This window comes from Triturus cristatus, chromosome 2_1, assembly GCF_964204655.1.
Source record: "Triturus cristatus chromosome 2_1, aTriCri1.1, whole genome shotgun sequence".
NCBI classification, from domain to species: domain Eukaryota; kingdom Metazoa; phylum Chordata; class Amphibia; order Caudata; family Salamandridae; genus Triturus; species Triturus cristatus.
Window position 1 is genome coordinate 174,183,727 of NC_140581.1, and position 21,024 is coordinate 174,204,750.

The window sequence follows — 21,024 nt, forward strand, 5'->3', positions numbered from 1 at the left end:
TAATAAACCTTGCAGTACTATGTTGTTTTGCTTCAGTTTATGACATATCGCCTTGTTCGCCAAGAATGTCAATCATTATAGTAACCAAGGTCTCTTTAATAGTCCTGGAAAGCATTTGTCTTGATTCCAGTACAGGAAAGTTCAAAAACCGTTTTTCACATTTATTAAAGTTTGACTTTTAAATGTGCCATCACTGTTTGCGTTACAACAAACAAATGTTGGACGGAATGCTGACAATGCAGACATTCTCCCCCAGTCAAGAGATCTGGGTTAAATCCATCGTTCTTTTGCCCACTACACCACCCCAGTTTAGACATGGCCATATGCAAATCAGTCTTGACCCTGTGCCTCATGGGAACAGTCCAGCCCGAACTGCCAAGCCATGTCTTCCCTGGACCGGAATCAAGCATCCTAGGACCGGTTTCTGGCTATCAGCCGTCATCAGCCAGGATAGCTTGACTCCAGTGGCATAGTGAGCACGGGTCCCACGTCTGGGAATACCCATCCCACTTAGGGCGAAAAGCGTTACAACAAACAAATGCTGGACGGAATGCTGACAATGCAGACATTCTCCCCCAGTCAAGAGATCTGGGTTAAATCCATCGTTCTTTTGCCCACTACACCACCCCAGTTTAGACATGGCCATATGCAAATCAGTCTTGACCCTGTGCCTCATGGGAACAGTCCAGCCCGAACTGCCAAGCCATGTCTTCCCTGGACCGGAATCAAGCATCCTAGGACCGGTTTCTGGCTATCAGCCGTCATCAGCCAGGATAGCTTGACTCCAGTGGCGTAGTGAGCACGGGTCCCACGTTGTAGCGCTTTTCGCCCTAAGTGGGATGGGTTCCCAGACATAAGAGACTACCTCCATCCCGAAAGTTCTGATTAATCTGGCCAGTGGGGTCACATAGACGTTGAATAGGGTCGGACTAAGAGCCGACCCCTGCGGGACCCCACAAAGCACCGGTCGGGATGGAGATAGGAACTCTCCCAGCTTGACTCTTTGTTCCCTTCTATTTAGGAAGGAGGTCATCAGATCTAGAGCTGTGTCCCTCACCCCCACCTCCCTCAAACGGTGTATAAGTATTGAGGGGGAGAGGGTATCGAAGGCTGCAGTTAGATCCAACAGGACCAGGAGGGTGGTCTGGCCCCCGTCTACCCTGGTGCGGATTTTATCAAGCACGATAGTGAGGGCCGACTCAGTACTGTGTTCCCTCCTGAATCCGTGCTGGGAGAAGTCCAAGCAGCCCGAGCCTTCCACAAAGGCAGCGAGATGCTTGTTGAGATGTGCCTCAAGCATCTTCGCAGGGGCTGGGAGCAGGGAGATCGGACGGAAGTTTTTTAGGACCTCCGGATCAAGGGAAGCTTTCTTTAGCAGAGGTTTGACTACTGCACTCTTCCACTCCAGGGGGAAGATGCCATCTCTCATACATCGATTCATAATTTCTAGTAGAGGTGGTAAGAGATTCCCTACACTGCTTAATGATCTTCAGAGGGCAGATGTCTAGGGGGGAGCCAGAGTTGGTTTTATCGAGCAAAAACTCCAGATCTTGTAAGACCAGCGGGGGAAAGAAGTCGAGAGTACTCGGAGGGGAGAGGTCAGATGTAGTCCTGTCCCCCTCAGCCAATCCAGAGGGCCCACTCATCGAAGCTTTTTGTAACTCAAGGGCTAGATGGATATCTTGTATTTTTGTATGAAAAAAGGAAGCAATTTTATCGTACAAATCTTGCGAAGGGATGACTGGATCAGATGTTTGTAAGTTGACCAAAGAGTCAACGATTCTGAAGAGCTCCTTCGGCGAGGAAAGGGAAGTTGTCATGGCCACGAAATAGTTTTGTTTGGCCTCCACTATCTCAGCCTTATATTTCCTGACCAGGAGCCTATGAGCTTCCTTATTCTTGAGATCCCAGCTAGCATGCCAAAGCCTCTCCATCCTCCTAACTTCTTGCCTAAGAAGTCTAAGGGATTCTGAGTACCATGGGGCAGATGGTCTCTTCCTGGCTCGACGACGAGTCTGTAATGGGGCCAGTTCGTTCAAGGCCTCCGTAATAACCCGTCCAAAATGACCAACCGCAGTCTGAACACTATCCAAGCCCGCGGTGGGGAGACTACCAGCCCAGGGAATAAAGGAATCAGCCCTGATGTTTCTGAAATTTCTGCCAGTCTCCATGGTGTGTTTCCCTGATTTGCTACCCGTATTCTGAGGGCACTCCAGCAAGAATGGGACCGCAAGATGATCAGTCCAGGACAGATGTACCGGATCCTTGATGATCAAACGATTGTCGTTGGAGAAAATACCATCTAAAATATGGCCCGCATGATGGGTAGCCCTGCTGACTCGCTGCGTGAGTCCACAAGATGCCAGGGCATCAATAAGACAGGAAGTATCTGTTAGATCATGCCTTTCTAAGTGGTAGTTAAAGTCCCCAAGAATGGAGAAGTTTTCTCGACCAAAGTAGGGCTCCAGGAAGTGCAAGAGATTACACAAGAAGTTGGCCGGGAGGACGATACAATAAAATTCCATTGAAAAGGGGGCAACGCCCTTCCTTTATCATAAAAAAGAAAGCCTGAACACCATCCAAAAGATCAGGTACAGGCACTGTGTGACATTGCAGGTGATCCTGATAGAGGATGGCTATCCCCCCCCCCCCCACTCGTCCCTGTCTATCTAATCTGGCCAGGCAGTATCCTTCCGGGACCGCTTCAATCAGATCAGGGCCAGATGAATCTTTTGCCCAAGTTTCAGTAATGAATACTAATGCCGGCTTTCTCTCCAAGACCATCTCTCTGAACATTATTTTGTTTTTGATCAAAGAGCGACTATTGATCAGTATCCCTTCTACTCCCACTGTCCTAGGGCTATTAATGTCAGGGGGATTACAGGGGGGGTGGAGGGAGAAGGAAGCGGGATTGCCCGGTGGACACGTATACTGACAATCACATGGTAGAGGACGAAGAAAATCGTCTGGTTCAAAGATGTGTGAACATCTCATGTAGCGAGGTTTCAGGCGTAGCATCTCCTGATGCGTATATCTCCGTGAGGAGGCCGCAACCCCATTCAAGTCCAGAGTCCAGCCGCCCAGCGCGTCCTCAGTGCGGACGGGCGCAGACGGGCTGGACTCTGGCGTGACTCCGGCGTCACTATGGCGTCCCCGATGCGCGTACACGCTGCGCGTCATGACCAACCAATAAAGTAGCGTTCTGGCCCGATCACGTGACGGTGCCAGCGAATGGCTGCAGAGTGCTTCCCACCCCAACCCAAGATGGCGTCCCAGACAAACAGAGCGCGGGGACCGGGCCGCCGAAATGGCGGTGAAAGCAGCCAGATTTTAATGTGCAAGGATGCGGTCCGGGAGTAAGAGCACAGGTAGGGGCAACAGTAAACTATTTAGCGCAATTATAAACTGATTAAAAGCAGGGTCAAAAGCGAGTCAAATTAAAATTAAAATAAACGACAAAACGAGGGTAGTTAAATTGATAGCAGCGTCTGCCAGGTAGCGCTAGGTGCAGGCAATATTAGGAGCGAAATGCTCTCGTACCCACCTTAAATATGCGCTATAGTACAGCCTCTGGCCCGATCACGTGACGGTGCCAGCGAATGGCTGCAGAGTGCTTCCCACCCCAACCCAAGATGGCGTCCCAGACAAACAGAGCGCGGGGACCGGGCCGCCGAAATGGCGGTGAAAGCAGCCAGATTTTAATGTGCAAGGATGCGGTCCGGGAGTAAGAGCACAGGTAGGGGCAACAGTAAACTATTTAGCGCAATTATAAACTGATTAAAAGCAGGGTCAAAAGCGAGTCAAATTAAAATTAAAATAAACGACAAAACGAGGGTAGTTAAAATGATAGCAGCGTCTGCCAGGTAGCGCTAGGTGCAGGCAATATTGAGTGTTGCTTAAACGTCTGGACATTCTGTCAGGCCAGGAGTCTTTCAAACTCATACAGGAGCATTAACTTGAAATAAGAGATTACCCAAGAATACCTCACGATTGTTGTTTGCTTTGTTGTATATCTGCCTAGCTATATTTATGTTAAACAATCAGTGGGTTGCTTTTGTACAAGGTAGTCGCAGTCTCCCGTACTGCCTGGCAGTGCTTTACTGAAGTGCTGCAAACTCGGGGCTGAGGACTGCCCTTCTCATGTTAACATGCAGAGCGGTGTAAAGTGGCAGCTGTGGATGTAAAATGAATATTGTGGCCAATGGAATTTGCAGATGTTTCTTTCCCCAGGTGGCATTTACGATGGTACAAAATCAGCATGGGTGGCATTTTTTTTTTTTTGCAGTTGTGGTTTTATGGCTAGGTCTCTAAACTGTGTGATCCCATCGAAAGGGTGTAGTGTGGCCATTTAAAAGTGGTGAACAACCACAAAATGGGAACTGTGAGTATTTGCAAACTTTACCAGTGATTCCCAATTTGTGCGTGTGACATAGGGGGTAAGAGAGCCTGATGTATGAAAAGACTGGCTGCAAATTCCACACTGACGTTTTACGGCTTTGCTTTAATTTTGTGATGCGTCCTGTGTACTAATAGGTTGCTTTGCGAAATCTCTAGTCGCAGCATGTCTTAGAACTATATCTCTAATGAATATTAACTATGCAGTTCGCTCTTTCAACTCCCTGTGTTTGCCACAAACACAAGGATGGTGGCCACAAGGAACAGCAGACAACCATGCCTGTGATTGCATTCCAAAATGGGCAGCATTTAAGGAACCGGTGCGCTTTAAAAGGAATCTTGCTTGAGGACACATTGGATGAAGCAGGAAGTGGTTCCCGGACTATTACCTGCTCCCTTCTAGTTCATCCTATGCGATTCCCGAAGGGGAAGCTGTCCAGCAGAGACCGTTCCCTTTGCGAATCTGATATCTCCTCCTGAGGAGTCAGTAACTTTTCAGTGGTTTGCAACCACAATTGCGGTAACAAACCATTGCTACATGCCTTTCTGAATTGTAATTAGGATGGGACATGACTTTCTCTCCTCCTCTAAGTTGCAATTTGGAATGGGTTGGTAAACTCCTTTTGCGTCTCAAGCCATCACATTTAGTAAATTACAGGGTTACACCCACAAAATTGCTTTGTATATCCGGTTGTGTGTATGCAAATTGTTCTGAAAAACATTTATACACTACTCTGTAATGAATAGGATTTCTCCACCTGGAAAAATACATAAAATTGGGCTTCTTGTGAAGGACTCTACATGCTGTCTTTCATGGATTACAGGCCAAAATCTGATTGGATAAACATCATACAGATTTAAAAAACGCGATGAGATTTCCTTCTATCCAGGTATATGTTTTGCTAAAACATGACGGGCATCAAAGTATGAGTGCATGCTTACCAGCTACATAAATGTGGAAATACACCACTTTGCATTTATTTTCTAAATTTAAAATAAATATGGATAAACACCAATAACTTCGCCAAAAAGTAAATATGGATAAATACATATGGAAATGTTAACAAAATAATTACCATAAAACCAGGAACCCTAATCATAAAGTTATGCAAATGGTAGTAGCAACAATAAAACCTATAAGGATACAAATTTCTTTCTGAATCTGTCGCATTGTTATTATTCAGACAGTGCTTATTTGAAGTCTTATTTTCATAGTCTATAGAGACACCTTCCCTGCATTGCTAAAATATGCAGTCCACACACACAGGATACGTGGCTCCTTCCACTGCTGATGTGCGGTCTAGGTTGTGAATCACAGTAGCTAAACTGAAATATAATAAATTAAATGAAAACGCGTCAAGAAACCGAAAACATGTCTATAATGGTTATGGCTATAATCTGGAAAATGTAATCCTGAAATGCATAAAAGCAAAACATTTAAAGAATTTGTGTTAAACTTGAGGCTAATGCTAACCCAAAGTTCTGAACCTAAAACCAATGTAAATCATAAACCAAGTTATAATCCTTAACCTAACAATATGCCTAAAGCTAGCACGAAAACTGAACCTAGGCTGCTGCCCTGTACCGAAGGCTAACACAGAACATAAAGCAAATGCTAATCCTAATCTATGTACATGCCTATCCTTACCTCTGAGACCAAGCCTAACCACGTGCTAACCCATGTGCTGATACTTAAACTAAAACTAATCCTATTCTTAAAACTCATTAGTGATCATCCCATGATCTGACACTTAAACCATAGCTAACCCTATCCTTAAACCTAAGCCTCTTGCTAACCTTCGTTTTAGGTTTTGCTTGTAAAACAAATTATGATAAAATACTTAAATATTAAAGTATGTCTGCTTAATCATTCATTGGTTTGATCCCCTTCTGTTCTCATTACTCTTGCTGGAGATTGCAGGAAATTTCTACCCTCATTATCCCATGCTTTACTTACTCGCACCCATGCTTTACTCACTTGCATGTGTGCAGAAAGCTTTCTACTTTTGTCTTTGTTTTTTTTGTACTTTTATGCACTTCTTAGCAAATGCTGCCATTGATCTACTTGTCCACCAACAGAGAGTACAGCTGTTTGAAGGCCTGTTATGTGAAAATGGTGTGCAGCTCTCAAATGTAAATTTTGTATATATTCACTTTTCGTCCCTCTCCTGGTGTCTCCTCCAGACTTCGGCCTCACCATCTTTGATAGATGTTTGATATGTGTTTATTGTGTAGAACCCTGTGGTTAATTTCTATCTATGTCACTCTCTCCACATATCTTTTGATGTTCTATCTTTTATGTTTGCACTTTAAGCTTGAATTACGTAGTTTCAATTTAGATCGCTCGAACGCCCATTGGACTGGCAAGCCTCATACAGGACTAAGTAAAAAAAATAAAAAACTACAATGGATTTCTACTTCTGCTGAATCAGATAACTGGCCCTTCTCTTTGCTGACCACCATTCAGTTTCTTCCCTTTAATACTCAGGACAGAACCTCTAGGCAGAAAATACCTCTTTATCCAATAGGAGTACCGTAGGATTCCTCTCCCCTCATGGGTTCCACAAGCTGGATCACCTCAAAGTATTGATACACTTGTCAATTAAGACCCTGCCATGTGATTGGCACTGTTTATTTATTTTGAAGCTTCATGTACAGCCAAACTTCACTTAGGCCACTTCAGAATGCTGAAACATAAGATAAACATAACATGAAGGGGTTGACAGCACATGCTAGTTGTATTGTATTGTAATTATATAAAGCTTACTACCCCTGACGAGGCATCAAAGCGCTTTTTCGGCAAATAGCACACTACTCCGGAACCCATACAGGATTAGTGTTGAATTAGTATAGTGAAAATCTGAAAGTAATTTGAACTGTGGCTATGTTAGTCAGTTATTTGGACTGAGAAGGATAGTGGAGGGATAGAGAAGGGAAAAAGGCTTGCATTTATATAGCACTTGCTACCCCTGATGGGGTGTGGAAGTGCCTTTTCAGCGAGTAGCACGCTACTCCGGAACCCATTAAGGATTAGTGGTGAATTAGTATAGTGAAATATGAAATTAATTTCAGTGGGGGACAGGTTAGTCTGTTATTTGCATTGTAAAGGATAGTGAAGGGATAGAAGGGAATGATTTAGATTTTTTATTTGTTTGTTTTGGAGCTCCTAGCAGTAGAGGAGGCTTGAGATGAGTAAAAGGGAGGTGGAGGAGGAAGAGTCCGAATGAGGGTTTAGAAAGGCTTGTTTTGGGGGATTGGAATAGTAAAATGAGATGATGCAAGGGGTGGTGGAGTAGGGAAGAGTCTCAAGGGTTGTTTTGGGTATCAGGAGCGGTATGGAGTTTGGGATGAATGAGAGAGTGGAGGTGATGGATATATTGATAGAGGAAATAGTTGAGAAATAGGGTAGTGCATTGGAAAGAGTAGTAGAAAGAGGTTTGAGATGAGTTTGAGTTGAGCTAGAGGATATATTTAGAGCGGTATAGGGTGAAAAAAAGTTAGTGCATTGGGTATGCTGAATTAGAAGAAAAGTAATAAATTAGTAAAAGTAATAAATATATAGATCCAAAAGTAATAAAGATATAGATCCATAAGTACATGGATGGTATATAAATGAATAAAGGAAGGTAGTATATGTAGATTAAAGATGCCTTAAATAAACTCTGGCTTTCAATGTTGTACTTAAAATTAGTTATATATATATTTGTAGATCAATAGTTATGATAAAAAGAATTACTTATTTATGCAGTCACTTATGTACATGTTAAAAAACGAATAATGTAACTATCAGTAATATGTATATTTGTTAAGCAGAACTAATGAATATCTATGTATAATAATTTTTTTAAACATAAGTATTCTACACGTTTATACAAAGCAATACACATATAGGTATATATCTATTGTAGAAATAAATGCTTATATACCGAGCGGTTGCTGTATATTTCTATCTGTTTGCGTATGGTGGCCATGTGGGGGAAGAGTCAATTCTGGAGTAGTTTTCTGAAAATAAGGTGGTTATCCATGGATCTTATGTTGAGGGTAAAGAGTTCCATAGTTTGGCTGCTTGAACAGAGAATGATATGCCACCCATGTTTTTTTCTTGTATCTTGGGATTTTGAGGCTAGGTGCCACTCTAGAGAGCAGGTTCCTTTGTTGAATGTGTTTGGTGATTTTATTCCTGATGAAGAGTGGTCCGGTTCCATGTATCGCTTTGTGGGTGTTACAAAGCAGCTTGAGCGTAGATTTTCTGGCAACGGGTAACCAATGCAGGGCTTTCAAGGCAGGGGACATATGGTCTTGTGGTTTTATATGTAAGAGTAGTCTGACAGCAGAGTTCTGGATCCGGTTTAGTCTTTTCATGGTCGTTAAAGGTGATCCGTGGTAGAGGCTATTGGCATAATCAAGTTTGGACAAAACAAGTGAGATGGTAGCCTGGACCTTTTGTGGAAATCCCAAATGGTGGAAGATTCGCCACCAAGTTTTCATAGTAACAAAGCTTGATCTTGCTAGTTTGTCCACTTGGGCATTCATCGATAGCTTGGATTCCATGGTCATTCCAAGGTTTCTTACGTCCTTCGATATTTTAGGCGGTGTTTCCAGAACATCAGGCCAGGTGGCGAGTGGGTCATAATGTTTCCAATCGCCATACATGAGTATTTCCCTTTTAGAAGCATTCAATTTGAGATGGGTCCACGTGAGACAACTGAAAATTGGCGAGTTATAAATGTCTTTGGGGCATTGCAATTGAGGGTATATATGCATATCAGCATAGTTATAGCACTTGAGGTGAAATTGATTGATCAATGCCAGTTATGACTTCATGTAGATGTTGAAAAGCATGGGCGAGATAATAGAGCCTTGAGGGACCCCTGTTTTGTAATGTACGGTTTGGACGCGAAAGGAGTGGTATGGATGACACTAGGCCTGTTGCAAAGCTAGAATGAGATCCAGTCTAGAGTAGTCCGAACTATGCCGGCTCCATAGAGTCTTTGTATCAGAGTGCCATGGTCAACTATGTCAGAGGCAGCCAAGAGGTCCAAGAGGAGCAGCACAGCAACCCTGTTACAGTCAACTGTGTTCTTCAGATCATCCCAGATGGCAAGGAGGGCAGATTCTGTGCCTCTTTCTCGACATCTTCCCGTTAGGAAGTCTGAAAGTATGGCATTCTCTTCAATGAATTGTGACATCCGGACGAAAGCTGCTGTTATTATCAGTCTGCCCAGGAAAGGTCCATTTGAAATCTGTCTGTAGTTGTCAAGGTTCAGCGGGTCCAAGTTTTTTTTTTCTCGTAATGGGCATATGTATGACTTTTTGAGTTCTTCTGGAAATCTGGAAATATTCCAGTATTTAAGGAGATGTTGATGATTCTCCTTACTGGAGTGGCAGCAGAGGTTGTTAGAAGAATTGTTTGAAGGTTTGCGGAGGACACGGGTCAGAAAGACTGCCGGCAGGCCTGCTTGCTTTGACCAGGTCCATAAATTCATCATGTGAAATGTGTTGGAAGGAACGGAGAGGCTGAGTTAAAGTATTATTGGATTGTAGCTTTGTAAAAGGGTTAGTCCCGATGCTTTGTCTCTGTTTTAGTAGGAGTTCAACGTGTCTACTTTGTCCGTGTAATGATTTGCCAGTTTGACTGTGAACTCTTGAGTAACGGGATGAGCTGCTTCTAGGCAATTTGGTTTACGAAATTCATTGAGAATTTTATAGAATAATTTATTTGCATATTGAATTCTGTATGAATAGTATTTATTTCTTCGCTTTTTTGATAGCTGATTTTTACAATCTGTTAATTTTCTGGAGGCAAATTTTGTCCTGGTTGGCGTTTGTTTTGAGCCATGCACGTTGCAGCTTTCTAATTTGTTGTTTTATCTCTGTATTTCTCCCAGGTGCATGTTTTCTATTGTTCTGTTGTATGGTTTTTAGTCGTGTCCGGATATCAAAAGTTTCCTGTAGCCACCCATATAGTTTTTTAGTAGTGCCACAGAAGATGCCATGGCCCGACCCTCTGAATCAGTGCTATCCATGCCACATTTTATAATTAGTTTAGCTGTCTGCTGGCCATCCCAAATCAACTGGTCAAGATCAGATGTTAGATGGCAACATACATTGTAATGAATCCCACAATGCGCAGGAAAAACGTCCAAGAACCCCAAACGTGTTAATGGACCTCAAGGCAAAGCTAGTAGAAGAAAATGTGTGTAGGCCACAAGTGTCTTGTCTTCTGGAATCTCTGTCTGATTGGGCATTAGGGAGACAATCCATATTTTGTGAGGCTGAAGCAGCCTGTTCCACCAAACTACGAGAAGTAGGATATCTGAGGAGACAATATGGATCTCCAGGAGCCAGTTGGTGACTGCGAGATATAGAGCGATCCATAGTGATCCCCGTATCAGGTTTCATCCAAGTGCCCAAAAAATTGTTCTACAGGCCATCACTATATGGAAGGACAGGCTCCACCCCGTTTACCTTGACAGAGGATCAGTAGACTTTTCTACAGAAGGAAGTTAACTCCAAAATCACAGCACTCTACTTAACATGTCTGCAAAAGAGCAACTCGCCTCAGTAGGAGGGGAAAAAAGTCCTGAAGCTGGGGAAGACCCTAACCCACTAGCTTCCCCAGTGCAGATGGCCAATTCTCCTCCATAAGAGGTGGCACAGATTCAGAAACGGAGTGCAGCAGCCCGACTCCTCCATATCATCTTCTAAAAGATGGCCCTCAGAAGTACATGAGAGGGAAGCGGAAGGAGAACATATGCCACTGACAACTCCATACCCAACTTCGACATGTGCGAGAAGGTGACGTCTCAACGTCGAGAGTGAAAGGAGGATTGGCTTTGATCGGCAGTGCCGGCATTGTTGTGGGAACCCAGAAGGGCTGAACACTGGTGCTGAGGCGGAGTCAGCTGGTGCTGACCCATTGACTCAGGGGGCCCAACTGACACCGTGGGCGAACCCGCCGGCGTGATTCTTCTAACCTCCATGAGGCTCAAAGGCACTCCAGGGGAAGGGTAAGACCCAAAGATAATATGTAGAGAGTTATAATAATCTTTCATCTTGGCCATAGATTCCCCGGCTCGGTTCAGTCTGATGTGTAAGAAGGACCATGATCTGACCTTCTTTGGTCATACCTGCATGGACCTTAGGTTGTTCTTTTAGTTCAAGCCTTTATGAGGGTTCCTTATTCAGGTAACCAACTTCCGTTCAGAGAGGGGGCAAAGGATGTTCCCAAATTTCAGACCCTGAAACACTCACACAAATTTTAAAGGGTCTTGTTTGCACAGGGTGTTACAAAAGGTGTAGAAATACAACTACACACCATCCCTCTCTTTTACCTTCTATGCTGGAAATTCCATGTGGACAATAGTCAATGGATGTGTTTTGGTGATTGGTTCATACATATGCACAATAGAAAACAAAAATTTTAAAAACAAACACCACTGGAAACTATTAAGCACCAGACATAAATAACAATTTTCTCCACAGAAAAGTAGATGTTTGAAAGCCTCTGTAGCAGGTACTGAATCTTGTAGAAGCCATTTGTAACTTGGCAGCTGGAATTTATACTGGGCTTATGTTGCTTACAAGAATTGAGACTAATTATACAGGCCTGTGAATGGGAGCTATCTTATGAATTGTGCAACACTCTGGCTCAGTCGCAAATTGAGGCTCTGACGGTGTTCAGCCCGGCCGGGGACACAGTGTGCTTCCCACCTCGGTGCATTTTTTCTGCAAGATCTTCAGAAAACACTACCTCCTTTCTGTCTTTGTTACTGCTGCAGTCAGTAATAAAATTATGTATTTGTTAAAATGGGCATCTTACAGTTGTTGTAACTGGATAAATGATTAAGAGGTAGAAAGATTCATGACTTAAGCAATCCAAACTGGAAGTAAATTTAATACAATACAGAGAGCTCTAAAGCAAAGACATTTTATTTAAACTCTTTATTGATGCCAAAGACCCATCTATGTGTGCAGAAGAAAAACCTTAGCACATGAAGAAGAAAACATGTTTGAAACCAGTCTGTTTCCCTCAAGAAAGAGTTATCCGAGCTGATCTTTCTAGTCGTATCCTCGCAGCATGGGACAGTAAGCAACTGCGGATGTTATCTGCCTCATTTGGACCTCTTCATTGACACCCGTCTTGAGGAGACTCTATGAAGAACACAGCTCTGATGGAAATGCCGGAGTTAACATGCCTAAACCATGAAGAATGCCTGGAGGTACCATACTCCTTCATTTTAGCTTTGTGAGGGTCAATATCGAACTGTCACAGCCTTCTGTGAATCAATGTTTGATGCCCACTCTCTGAGGCTAAGACTGCAGGTTACGTGCGTGAGCATTTTACTGTAATATTTCTGACCCCCAAAATTGCTTTTGTTGTGACAGTCTATTTATGAATAAACGCAATGCACTACATGACAGTTTACCCAAGAAACAATACTAGAAGGTAATGTTGACTAATTTTCTCCAACTGAACAAAGTAAACTCATGAAACACATTTTTGAAAGTTTACTTTGGAGCCCTATCTGAGATAAATGCTAGTGTAAAACATTTACTCTTGAATCGAAAGCCATTGATGATAAAGCACCCTTTGAAATTAAACCTCTAGTTAATAACCATGGAAGTGTTTGGATAGAATTGAACCTATCTGAAGAAGTTGTTCAATATTTATGTGACTCACTTGGCGAAACTCATCAGGAAGTATGGGTTCTCGATAGTCTCCTATGCTGATGACTCCCAGCTCATAATTTCCGCGGCTAAACAATCTACCGACATGGCCCTTAAATTCCATAGCTGCCTGTCTGAAATTATGAGTTGGATGCAGGAGAGCTTCCTGAAGATTAACACCGAGAAAACCGAGATTATTGAGTTTGGTCATGGAAGTCCCCTGTGGAACAGATCCTGGTGGCCGGCAGGGGCTGGGGAGTGTTCCTGCCCCCTGCCCAAAGTAAGAAATCTGGGCGTGCTGTTTGACAATCAGCTACATTTTTCAGCTCATGTCAACAGCCTTGCATCATCCTGCTCCTTCCTAATAAGGATGTTGCGTAAGATTTTTCCTTTCATCAGCGTCGAAATGCGTAAAGCGGTGGTAGTAGGTCTGGTCCTAGCTAGACTAGATTACTGCAACGCTTTATTGCTAGGGATCAATAGGACGCAGTTAGGAAGGCTGCAGACTCTTCAAAACGCTGCGGCAAGGTTATTATTGGACGTCCCAAGAGATCAATCGATCTCAGGGGGAATTACTGCATTACACTGGCTCCCTGCCCATCTGCGCATAGAGTTTAAAGCTATATGCCTAGTACACAAAGCTGGCTTCAGAGGTGGTGCCAGGGACGTTCAGAAGCTGTTCATTCCCTATACCGCCGGCCGTGTGCTAAGATCTAGCACTCAGTCTCATTAAGATCAATCGGATCAGGAAAGCTAGATGGGGCGGCAGAGCTTTTTCGGTTCGTGCCGCTGGACTCTGGAATAGGCTTCCCCACTCCTTAAAATCTATACAAAACCATCAAACTTTCAGAAAAATGTTAAAGACACGGCTCTTTCAAGAGGCTTGCATCTGAGGATTTCGTCTCCCTTTGTGTTGTATCAGCGCCAAGACGCTTCGGCATTCGCTGCGCTTTATAAATCCGTATCCTATCCTAAGTTAATTTTTAGTAGCAGTATACACCACCCTCCCATGACCCAATATTTGTATATTTGTGAAAAAAGTCCATTCAAAAGGGCCTCCAAGAAGAATATAGGAGGAGTTCCATGCTAGCGACGTCAGATGAGGGAGAAGGAGATGAACATGGAGGCTGGTGTAAAGCAAACTGAGGTTATTGTAGTAAAGAAGCAGCGATACAATCTTGTCAAGCGTAGTAGATTTATTACAAGTTGAAGAGTAACAACAAGAGCGGACTCTCCACGACAGAAGCAACTCGCAACTGCCATGGAAGAGAACCTAGAATTATAAGTAAACCTAGAACAGAGCAGAAAGGAGCATTCTAAGAACTGCCAATACTAAGAATGCACTACACATCTTCTTGGGACGCGCTTAACCTTGTGTTGTATGGGAATAGAGTTTTCCTTTAAAACAATACGATGGGAGTACCCTTTGAGTTGACCTAAACCCTCCCTATACACACTGCTGGCATCTGCTAGAATTTTATCTAGCCCATCGTCTTCAATAATCATGACTTGTGGGGTAGCCCGAGGATTTACAATTATTCCTAAATCATATTGGTGGACCCACCCAAGTATAGCTGGTCCTGACTTTGATACATATACTTTTCCTTGTATGTGTCTGTGTGAAAAGATAATGCGTGCTGTAAAATATCCCAAGATATCAATAGTCTCACCTTGATAGCCCCCAGGGGAGATATCCTTGGGAAGTAAAGGTCGTGTACCCCATTTACTCTGGAAAAGATCGTGCGGTATGATAGTGTATTTGGAGCCAGTATCAACCATTAAGTGTAAGTCGTTACCATCTATGAGGGAAAGTGCCTTGGGCCTAATTTTCCGTTTATCTTCTGGTTCAATAAGAGAATCATGCTCTATAACCAAGATCTTGTCTCCTTCTTCGCCTAATAGAGGAGAATTCCCCACACAAGCTACAGTAGAATGAGGTTTACTACGATAGACCCTCGCGTAGTGACCCATGCGACCACATTTTAAACACTTGTTTAGTTGCAAAGCAGAATTTCGAATCAGAAGAATGTACAGTACTACCACATCTGTTACACACACGAGACAGAAGAGACTTTTGTGTGGCAGCAGGCCTAATGGAAGGATTCTTCCTGATTGTTTTCTACCGCTGCAACTTCATTTTGTTCATCAACAGCTTGGCCTTGGTAGGGAGACTCTTGACCAGAAATTTCGTTAACATCGTTTGAAGACTATTTTTTCTCTAGTTCTTTCATGCAGCCTTCTGACTCTTCGCCGAATTTCGCTAAGTCTATAGCAGTTTGTAAATTTGGGTTTTTTGCTGCCCAAAGTCATTCTTGTATCTTCCTATTGTTGCACTGAACTATAAGTTGGTCTCTTATAAGTTCGTCTGTTATGTTACCAAACTTGCACTTTACAGACCTTTCCCTCAACCTTGCCACAAAGTCGTCGATTGATTCACCCACCTTTTGACTCTTAGTATAGAATCTGTACCTGTTCATAACTAAATTCTCTTCTTTAGAGTATCTAACTTCTAAGCGACAAATTGCCTCTTTATACTCGTCTGGAAGAGGTTGGCCATTGGCTTGCAAAGCTTGAGGTATTTCTCATCACCGCACTTCACTATACAACCCGCAGGGGAATGGAATTTGTGAAAGGGCCAACAGGATAGTGAAGGGTATCATACAAATGGCTTCAGCTAATGGTTCTGTGGTAAGGAAAATGGTTAATGAAAGAAGCAACTCGCAACTGCCATGGAAGAGAACCTAGAATTATAAGTAAACCTAGAACAGAGCAGAAAGGAGCATTCTAAGAACTGCCAATACTAAGTATGTACTACAGTTATCTTTTCTCATGTTCAAAAGCCCAAGTATAAGGTTGTTGGAAAATAAATGATGCTGTCTGCCTCAGATACCAAAACAAACAAAATATACAATTACTGTTCTTCTTATAGCAGGATATCTACAAAGGCACATACATATAGCCACATTATAAACTGGACATTCAACAAAAAAAGTTCTGCCTGCTAAAGTGTAATTGGTGCAGTTGTCTGCTTACACCTTTCTTTATCAGTAGGATATGAAAAAAGACACTGTTTTCATGGGGTATTTTGCACAGCTTCCACAGTAGTGGAAAACAATTTTGCTCTATTTTTCCACTGGTGCAAAATGTTATATCTGGGTCGCCCCCAGCGTACATCTAAGTGGGCAAGGAAAGCAAAACCACCTGGTACTTATTTACTCTGCTTCAGTGTTTTGTTAGTTAATATGGTTTCTAGAATCAACAATGTGTAGACAGGTGCGCAAAAAAGTCTTGCCTCGAGTTTAAAATTGAGAAAAAGAAGTAGAACAGCTCCCTGACTCAGAAGGCCACTTACCTCTGGTGGAAATATATGTTGACCACTAAACATTTTTTCTACTGAATACAGCTCTGGATTTTTAGAAACTGGCCCTTATATTTCAAGTGGAAAAACTAAATTTTACAAGCTAAACATTGTAACTGGCGCTAATTAACACTATTACAAGATCTGGACTCATCACTGAATAGTAAAATCTAGTCCGGTTTTCATAATGTCCAGCTAATGTACAAATAATCACAGTTGATATTCATTGTATGTTGAAAACCAAAGGAAATGATGGACGGAGTGTTGAACATTGCAAGCACTCACCCCCAGTCAACTGATCTGGGTTTAATCCACCACCGTTCTTTAGCCCACTCTGCCACCCCAGTTCAGACATGGCCATATGCAAATCAGTCTGACCCTGTGCCTCATGGGAACAGTCCAGCCCGAACTGCCAAGCCATGTCTTCCCTGGACCGGAATCAAGCTTCCTAGGACCGGTTTCTGGCATTTCAGCCATCTTCAGCAAGGCTTGCTTGAATCCAGTGGCAAAGTGAGCAAGGGACTCGCGTCTGAGCATACCCTGCCAATTTATGGCGAACAAAGCAAAAACCAAAGGAAATGATGGACGGAGTGTTGAACATTGCAAGCACTCACCCCCAGTCAACTGATCTGGGTTTAATCCATCACCGTTCTTTAGCCCACTCTGCCACACCAGTTCAGACATGGCCATATGCAAATCAGTCTGACCCTCAGGCTGATTTGCATATGGCCATGTCTGAACTGGGGTGGCAGAGTGGGCTAAAGAACGGTGATGGATTAAACCCAGATCAGTTGACTGGGGGTGAGTGCTTGCATTGTTCAACACTCCGTCCATCATTTCCTTCGGTTTTTGATTCATTGTATGTTAACAGACCTCATAGATATTAATTTGTTGCAATCTAGAAAATCGGATGTTGGACGGTGGTTAGACTTGCCCTGCCGAACCATTAGACACCAGTCCGATCAAATGATGCAACCGGAGTCAATTGGGATTCGTTGTTCATCAGTAATCCAACCACTCACCTGCCCTCGTGTCTGCAAGTGATCTAGCAGAAAGCCTCTGTAAGATTGTGTAACTGTCCAATGGGAATCTCCACCAGGGCTGTAGGGTGTGTCCAGCACCTTGCAGGTCTCCCCGTGCCATGTCACCCTCCCTAATCTAGTGCATCACCTGCAGAAGTCCAGTGCTGCCCCTGCTTTGGACATGAATGGCGACACTCCTTCCTTGCAAGGAAGAGTGTTCGCTGCAGTATAAATAAAGGTGCTCTGAGACTCAGCCCTGTTCCTTGACATGTAAACAAATGGGTCGAACCTGACTGCAGGGTTCCTAAAACGGGAAGCTTTTACTACTCATTAACAAGCGCTGCAAAAAATCAATTCACCCTGCATCCGCCTGATCATCTGTGCTGAGACGCTGCAGAAAACAGGGCCGAGGAAGCTAGGAACGCCAGGATGGCTGAGGAGAGAGAGAGTGAATTATAGCTCGCCTCATGAAATCAGTCCATTTATCAGCTCCAGGAGCTCATTGCAGAAGAGTGGCGCGATATGAAACCGCTTCTCTGGTTGGTGGATGCACAGCGCGCTTTGATGGATATCTGGCACCCCGTGGGATCAAGGTGAGAGGCAATCACGGTGTTTAAGAAGACCATAGCAGATGCTAGGTTTGAAAGACGTTGCCCTTAGCAGTCATTCTGCATCTCCCTACTCCTCGCATGGATTGCGCTGTCTGGCCTCTCACCCTCAGTTCTTTCCCTCATTTGGCCTCTTCTCACCACAGTACAGAGTGTATCCCACGCCCCGCCTGCTCCCTACTATGTTCCCACCACCACAGCTAGCAATGGCTGCAACATGTCTGCAAGGTCGTCTCAAGGGCAACCGCACTCTACAGTATTCCAGACAGTGATTTCTGCCTGCGTTTAGTTGCTCTGCGAATAGCAGTGTACATTCCAATAGAGGACGTAGGGCTGGGCTCAGCCAATGAAATACTTCTTATCATTAAAAATGTTTCAGGAATGACTTTGAAGGAGTGCAGGCATGATGGAACTGTGCGAAGAATCGTACTACTGGTAGAACACTCATCCTTCGCCATTGTGATGTCAATGGCTTCCTGTAGGGTCGCCAGCGTGCTCTGTGGTCCAGGCATTCCGAGAATGCAAATGGTATAGTTGATTCATATTCTGAGAACATGGGCTCGATGTATCAAGCATTTTTTCAGTGTAAATACTCCGATTCGATGTCTGCGACTGCAAAAATGCTTTCTTTATTTGTATTGTGCTAACCCCATTTTAGGAATCTCTGAGCATTTACTGACTCTTAAAATGGCTTGAAGGGCTATGTTGCAGGAGTCTCTTCCAAATACTTAATCAGTATGCAGTACATCATGGGTACTCACAAACATTTTCCCAGGGGCCAAAACGTTTGGTCCGTGGTGTGACAGAGGGCCACATTGATGCCAGCAATGGGTGGTCGGGGTATGTGGGGGGGGAGAGGGGCAAGTTTGGTGTAGGCGACTTAATGCGACACATGTACAACTGCTGTCTGAATTGATTTGCACAATGTGGAACCTGAAACCTGGGATCAATCCTGACAGCCCCACTTGACCATATTGTGTGATCGTAGGGAATTGTTTTATTTTACTTTCCCCGCGTTATCACATAGGAGAGGGTCTCGAAATACATGGCGTTAGGACGTGCACCATTCACAACCTCTCCTGTGTTTTACCTAAAAAACTATAATATTCATGTATACTAACAACCCTGGTCACCCAAAGGGTGCACTTAACAACTGACGTGCCTCTTAGTTTACTATTGGCATTGTTGCCAGGGTAGGGGGAGATTATAAATGTTTCTAAATTAATGTTTGAAAACTATCACTTTTAAATAAAAATACTTCTCACTGCACTGATATAATCTAATTTCCTAAGGTGAAACGATTCTGCATATTAATGAAATACACTTTTTCACTTTGAAGACTCTGCTGCAGTATGTCTTTATCAATGTAGGTGTTCCTAAAGTTAAGCAGTTCAGGACACCCTAGTTACTCCCTCTCTGTTACCTTTAAATATTTGTAATGTTAGTGCTATGATCAGTAAACAGCAGCCCAGTTCTGCTGTTGATCAGGGGGCCGCAAATAAAGTTTAGGAGGGCTGCATGCGCCCCCCCCAGGGCCATACTTTGAGTATCACTGTTTTCAAACCTAAATCCGGTTGCAAAAGATTGAAAAGTTACCGATTCCCGAGTAGGGGTGATAATGCATTTGCAAAAGGGAAGGGCTCTCAGGCCCCTTCGCCTTGGTGAATGTAAAAAAGAAGTTAGTCGATGAGAAGGCTGGAGTCCAGGGGACCACTGTCAACTCTGTAACAAACTTCAAAAAAGGAATACTTTATTTTTAAATGCAGTCCAGATTAATTTAAAGAAAACAGGCTGCTTCTGAAAAAAATGTTTACTTTATTGAAAGATGATCCCAGACATGGTGGTCTGCTGACCCTATCAAGACATAAAGTAACTTGCGACCAGAGTTTTGCAAACAGGAATTAGTATATATAAGGCCCTTAATTATTTGTGTTTTGTGAAAGAACAGTAGATGACCCTATTACCATATACTAATAAATGGTCCTCATCTCCTACAGGCAAAAACAGGTAATACCTCAGTGTAGCCCTGCTCATTCACTTTCCAAGATGGGAACAAAGAGACTCCCTTATTAGGGAGAGGGAATAAACCAATCTACCCCCCATTAGCCGGGTCTGGTGGCTCAGTGGACTAATGCTTCTACTGCAGGGGCCTGTGTTCGACCTCATGGTCACAGGTTCAAATCCCGGCAGGTCCACTCAGCCTTTCATCCATCTGAGGTCGATAAAATGAGTACCATTGAGTTGGGTAACAACAAACATCTGTTGTTCAGCGCCAAGATACCCGTAGTGGTGAACGTGCGCTTTACAAATACACGTTTTTTTTATTTTTTATTATTATACCTTAACCTCTCAACGGAAGCCCTGTCTGAATCATTTTATAATTGTGTTGGACTGGTGGAGCATCTTTTTTGTCATGCATTTATACTTGTACCCAGACAGGCACAGCACATACACCAGAAGCCGGACAGAGGCATTCAAACCTGTGCACATATTTAAATGAGACAGTGCCAGCAATGGAGGCAGTATCCAACATGTGGAAGAAGAGTCCATGTCGGGTACGAACTATGTCCACTTTTGTGAAAAGTCATCTGTATTTGGAGAGGTGAATTTGTGAGTCATCATTAAGGCTTCACAACTTCAGGTAAAGCAGGATTGAGCCCGTAAAGCTAGAAGTCTGGATTTGGATGTATGACAGAGCTGCGCATTCCATTATAACGCAAATGCCATTACCACGCATAACCTTTACCATGCATTTTTTACAACGCATGTGTTTATCATGCATGCCTAACAAAGAATTTCGTTGTAAAAGCATGAATGGTAATGGCACATGTGTGATAAAGGTTTCACCAGTAAATATAAGTATTTTACAGGTATACATATTCACTGGAAAAAAAACCACAGGTTACAGGAACATTATAGTTAGGCTGACATTTCACCCATACAAAACCAGAAAAATTCTGCAGTTCTAGTT

At 43.4% G+C, this 21,024-nt stretch overlaps 1 protein-coding gene across 3 annotated transcripts in view; it reads left to right on the forward strand.

Annotated features, from left to right (window-relative positions):
• Positions 1-21,024, forward strand: part of ARK2C (arkadia (RNF111) C-terminal like ring finger ubiquitin ligase 2C) — a 217,521-nt gene that overhangs the window by 37,062 nt on the left and 159,435 nt on the right. The window lies entirely within an intron of this gene.